This window comes from Monodelphis domestica, chromosome 3, assembly GCF_027887165.1.
Source record: "Monodelphis domestica isolate mMonDom1 chromosome 3, mMonDom1.pri, whole genome shotgun sequence".
In the NCBI taxonomy this organism is placed as follows: Eukaryota; Metazoa; Chordata; class Mammalia; order Didelphimorphia; family Didelphidae; genus Monodelphis; species Monodelphis domestica.
The window spans coordinates 390641725-390647424 of record NC_077229.1 but is presented as its reverse complement, the minus strand read 5'-3'; the positions used below and the strand labels follow the sequence as shown (position 1 = coordinate 390647424).

Genomic DNA, 5700 nt, shown 5'->3' with positions numbered 1-5700 from the left:
TCACAGTCATTTATTATTAAAGACTTAAAACAAACAGCAGCACTGACTATTGTGATATTCTCCTAGATGTTTAAAACTAAAAACAATCAAGACAGAAAACATTTGATGAAACTGCTAAATAAGCATTTCTACTTCTCATAATTGTTTACCAAACAAATCCACTAGGTCTATGTTTTCTTTGGTAATACAGGCCAGAACTTGAGCTCTTCCTCCTGTTGAATGTATCTTCTCCAATAGAGAAACCATCCCTTTTGCCAAGCATCTCCAGAAAAGAGATATAGTACCTCTAGGAGACCTATTAAACCTAAAAGATTTCCTCCAAAGCTTAACAGATCAATTTCAAGAGTCAGTATTTAGTCAATGGGCAAAGAAAGACAAATTAGAAGAGAAATCTAGGGATTTCACATTGAGCCACAGACTGACCCAATAAAAACAAATTCTCTATCCCCCATATGTTAACTTCTGGTTTATGCTCATAGATCCTACATAGTTAGGCGAGGGGAGGAGTAGTCCCTCTTATCACTGTTCAGGAGAAAGGTATAAATGGATCTCATGTGATCCCTCTTAGAGAAAAGAGGAGAAAGACCACTGATGAATCATTCCCTAATAAAGATCCACTGAACAAGGTATTCTTCCCGCCCAGTGACCTATGAAAAGATTCTGTACCAAAGAACATTGAGGTTTTTTCTCAGAACTTCATGAATTATGATCAAGGAAGCACTGGAAAATGTTTAAGAACTAAGTCTCCCCCAAAATGTATATATAACATACTTTAAAGTTTAATCTATATTATTAATATTTTCTTCATCACTTTCTTAAGCCTATGCAATCAATAAAATAATAAAATGAATCTTGATTTGCAGCATTTGCTTTTCACTAAGTTGTAGGTGCTCACTCTAAAAATGTACTTATTAGCTATTATGAATCAGTACAAGCTAGTTCCAGCTATTTTTAGGTGAGACCAGCATTTTCTTTAACTTCCCTGTTGAGATGAAATGAGCACTTGTGAATCACTTTTACTCTGCACCCGTACAGCAGACATGGATATATAGCAATTGTTCATTTCTCTGGATAACCCTTTCCTCAGAGTATAGCAAGTACATGGTCTTGGGAACCAACCAAAGCCTTGAGAAGCCCCAAACCCAGGAAGCTCCCTTGAAGAAACTGGAATCAATCAACTTTCACAAGAGGTGGAAGCTTCAGCAAAGAAGTATTTATAGAATTGGGGATAAAAGGAAGTTCTTTGATAGTTATGGGTGGAGAGAAAGTTGTATCAAGGTAAGAGGAGGTGCATCAGGAAACTTGTCTTACCACAACAGACTTGAGTGTAATCCAATACAGTCCCAGATACATATGTATCCATTTCCATGTTATATCCCTCAAGGAGAATGTAATGTCCTTAAGGATGGGGACTACACCATTTATGTTTATGTATACTAAGGGCTAGGAAAAATGCTTTATACATAGAACATTCTTAATGAATTGCTAATGAATAGAATTAAATAATATACACCAAGGCTAACAAAGTGGGAAACTATTAGATTATGAAAGGCATAATGCCATCAGAGGAGTTTGAACTATATTCAATTACTAAACAATAGGGAGCCACTATTTTCTAATCACCACTGAAAATTCTTGAGATGAAGCGGGGCATAGGACAGAAGGCAGGGGTGCTGCTGTACAATCTCCAGATATTCTTCAGCCATCTCCCACAACAGTGGATTTCGACCCTCAAACAAGACTGGGTTGTGTAGGTTATCCTTTGCACTCATCACCCCATGAACTCCTGTTTCCTGGATGCATTTGTCCACATCATGGAGATATTGGATGTTCCCATTTGCAAATACAGGAATATTCACTGCCTTCCCCATAGCCTTTATATACTCCGAAGATGCAATTGCAGATAGCAGACTCTTCAGTTCCTTGGTATGTCCATGAAGTGTTAAGAATTGGCATCTGCTTTCTCCAGCAACTGAGCACATCTCACAGCCCTGTCAATTTCTGGGAAGACAGGGATGTTGCAGGTGACTGGAACAGAGAGTTACTCCTTTGCCAATAGAATCATTCTCTGGAGCAGATCCCACTCTTCTTGTAAGAAGGCTCTGTAATGACCTCTCTTGGCAATCATTTGAGGACAGCCCAAATTCAAATCTATAGCATCACAATCATCTGGGGCCAGAAGAGCCGCTTTGATAAACACCTCAGGATCATTGGCCCAGAACTGTAGGATACGGGGGCTATCCTCAGGACACACATCACAATACTGATTCTCCTTTTGATAGTTGGCATCTCGAACAAAAACCTGAGCATGAAACATAGGTGCGTAGCACAACTGAGCTCCATGGCGACGGCTCACTAGACTCCAAGCCACTTTGATCTACCATGGGGGCAACTACATAACGTGCCCCTTACAAAGCGTGTCTCCAGAACTCAAATCCATGTAGCTTTGAGATCTTTTCCAGTGTGTTTCTCCCTGAGTGGCTCCGGGTACTCTGTCAGTCCGCTGCCACCACCTCCGGGACCTTCTGGCCATTTCTGGCTCCACATGGTACTCCAGTGCTGCTGATAACCCACTGGCCCTCATCCTTGCCGCCACACTGCTCCGGACAACAACCCAGCACTAGAGTCTGGGCCATACTTCCACAAGGAGGCAGCCTGACGGTGTCTCCCTACCTGTGTACTTCTGAGGAAGTCACTTAACTCTGTTTGCCTCAGTCTTCTCATCTGTAAAATGAGCTGGAGGAGGAAATGGCAAACCACTCCAGTGTCTTTGCCAAGAAAACCCCAAATGGGGTCATGAAGAATTGGGCACAACTTAAATGACCGAAAAGCAATGACAAAGAGTGACCTTACTTTCTGAGAGATTTAAACTGACTATAATACAGCCTCATCATTCTAGAGGTACCCCTGAACTCCATGGGAGAGAACAGACTAATATGCCTGTATCCTGGTTGTTTTTAATAACTCTTACCTTCTGTCTTAAAATAGATACGAAGTATCAATTCCAAGGAGGAATTGAAGTAAGAGCTGGGCAAAAGTAAGGGCTAAGGGTTACATGACTTGCCCAGGGCCACAGAGCAAGGAAGTGTGTGAGGTCACATTTGAACCCAAACCCTCCAAACTCCAGGCCAAGCACTCTATCCACGGAACCACCTAGCTGCCCCTAGTGATTCTGTTTTCCAAGGCTATAAAACTTAAATTCCCATTCTAGTATGATCTTCCCAATGTAAAATTCTAGTGACTATCTCTCCATTTCAAAAGAATTTTTACTTGGAGAGGGGTCTTGAGTGGGAGGGAGGGAAAGAACATGGATTATAAAATGTCAGAAAATAAGTATTAAAATTGCAAGGGAATTCATTAACATAAAACATGCAAAAAATAAAAACTTAAGAAGTTACTTCAATAATGTATTAAGAATAAGAGAACGAATATTCTCCCCTTCCCTGACCAACAATAAGAGGATATGCCCTCATCATACTTCCTTAGTACCGGGGGGTGGGGGGTAGGATCAGACAGTTTCTACACAATATTTCATATCCAAATGGCATCACTGCTGGATGTGTCCTTGCCTCAGCAGGCAATGGGTTGAGTCCCAAAGGTTACTCCTTTCTTTACTAGATTTTGAAGCTGGACCAGATAACTAAAAAACCCATCAGTGCTTCAAATCCCAGACCTTGTAAAGATCACAAGGGGGTAGTCATCTCCAATCTCCTTCACTTAAAATGAAAGGACAAATGTCAAGGCAAAGAACTAAGGTCTATGTTCACAGGCCACATGTTGCCCTCTGCTGGGGTGGAATGAAAGCCTCCCCATTCATAGCATTTTCTCTTTTCTCTTGCCAGAATGTGAACAATTAGAAAGAGGACAGACTAAGGAGAAGAAATAGGTTCTGGTTGACTAATACCTTTGGAATTCACCCCAGTTCAAGCTACTCAGACAATCAAAGAATCATCTCTTCACCACATGGTTAGCAGACCAGAACCTTTTGCAGAATGTCTGCACATGCTCCAAAGTGGGCATGAGAATTGCATAAACCTTGCACTCTCTGCAAGATCATGAGGATAGGGCTTATCAGCCAGCCCTCTATTAGACCTTCATACTGATAATATTATCTGAGAGAGAGGAAAGAAAGCAGGTTCTGACAAGCACAGTTGCCCTCTTTCCAATGGAAGTTACATATGGACAACTTGTGAAAATAGAGAGAGTATACATTTCTGGGCTAGTGTTTCAGATATTTAAATGTACTGCCCTACAGAATTTTGAGTTAGAAGGGGCAGCTGGAGAGTTAGATATCAAGTCTTTGTGATAAAATAGTGTGATTCTGAAGGTCTAATATTACTGAATAGCTTTCTTTGTGCTCACATTTTAGGAAGCATGTGAACAAACTAGAGTGAATCCAAAGGAAGGTGATAAGGACTGTAAAGAGATAAGAGAAATCACTATACAAAGATAAGCTGAAAGATCTGCAGCAAGTAAGCCTGCAGAAGAAAAGGTTTGCCAAAGGAAAGATTGTCTGTCTTCAAGTACTTGAAGTGCTTCCATATTCAAGAGGAATTGGGGATGTTTGCTTTGCCACAAGTGTATCCCAGAATTGGAATTTTAGAGTTAGAGGGGAGCTTAGACACTGTCCAGTCCAACCTTTTCAGAAATTTGTAGAAAGTCAAATTTCAGCTCAGCCTTAAGAAAAGGTTTTTAAAAAATGAGAGTCATTCCAAAATGTAATGTATTGCCTGATAGTCTGAAGAAGTAGCACATTACACCTCTCTGATGATCTTCAAGCACAGGCAAAATGACTACTTTCCTGGGTTTCAGAGATGTGTTTTGCCACATCACCTCTGAAAACTATGCCAATTCTGATTGTGTTATTCTGTGATTAAACTGCTCTGTGTATGTATTTATGTGTATTAGTTTGTGTATATGACTGTAAGTGCATATGTGTGTATGTGTGTGTGTATCTCCCTGAGGGAGGCATATACACTGCTATGTGTACTATTTGTGGACTTGGGTACAGAGAACAAAGAAAATCTGGGTAATAACTCTGTATCAGAAGGTCCATTACAGCTGCATTTCACAAATAATTTCTGAGTGGCTTATGTTGGAGGTCACAAGACCCTGACATGGTAGTTCTCAATAAGTAAGAGAACATATTTACTAATATTGACATATTCTGTCAATCATAATTCATTAAAATTCAGCTTTGCTGGACTGGTCATGGATCACATCTCCAAATCTGGATTTAAAAAGCAAGTGCTATTGTCCCAATAGACCCTAGGAATGAACAGATGTTCTTAAAATCTACTTAAATAATGAAGCATGGACATTCTAATTTTGGAAGGAACATTAAAAACAAGGTGGTTCCAAAATATAGGAAAAGCATAGTATAAGAGATATGATATTTTGAAGACAGATGAAATTACAGAAAAGGACAGTATAATAAATATATTAAAAGTGAAGTCATTTTTGTCTCTCTAACAGAAATCCTACCAATCACAGACTGGATTTACCTGTCACTTTGAGATATTTGTCAATGGATCATAGAAAAGTTCTCTCTTATCTGTGTTACTAAACTGCTATACATACTTTGGAAGGTCATTATCCCTACACTTTCATAAAAGGTAGTAAAATATCATTTTAATGATCTGTAATAAGAACACATGCAACTACATTCCCAATCATGCCAGTTACCAAAAAGTATTTGTA

General features: G+C 39.6%; 1 pseudogene; it reads right to left on the bottom strand.

Annotated features, from left to right (window-relative positions):
- Positions 1 to 1619: 1619 nt before the first annotated feature.
- On the bottom strand, positions 1620 to 2636 carry LOC100017014 (tRNA-dihydrouridine(16/17) synthase [NAD(P)(+)]-like; annotated as a pseudogene).
- Positions 2637 to 5700: the final 3064 nt, after the last annotated feature.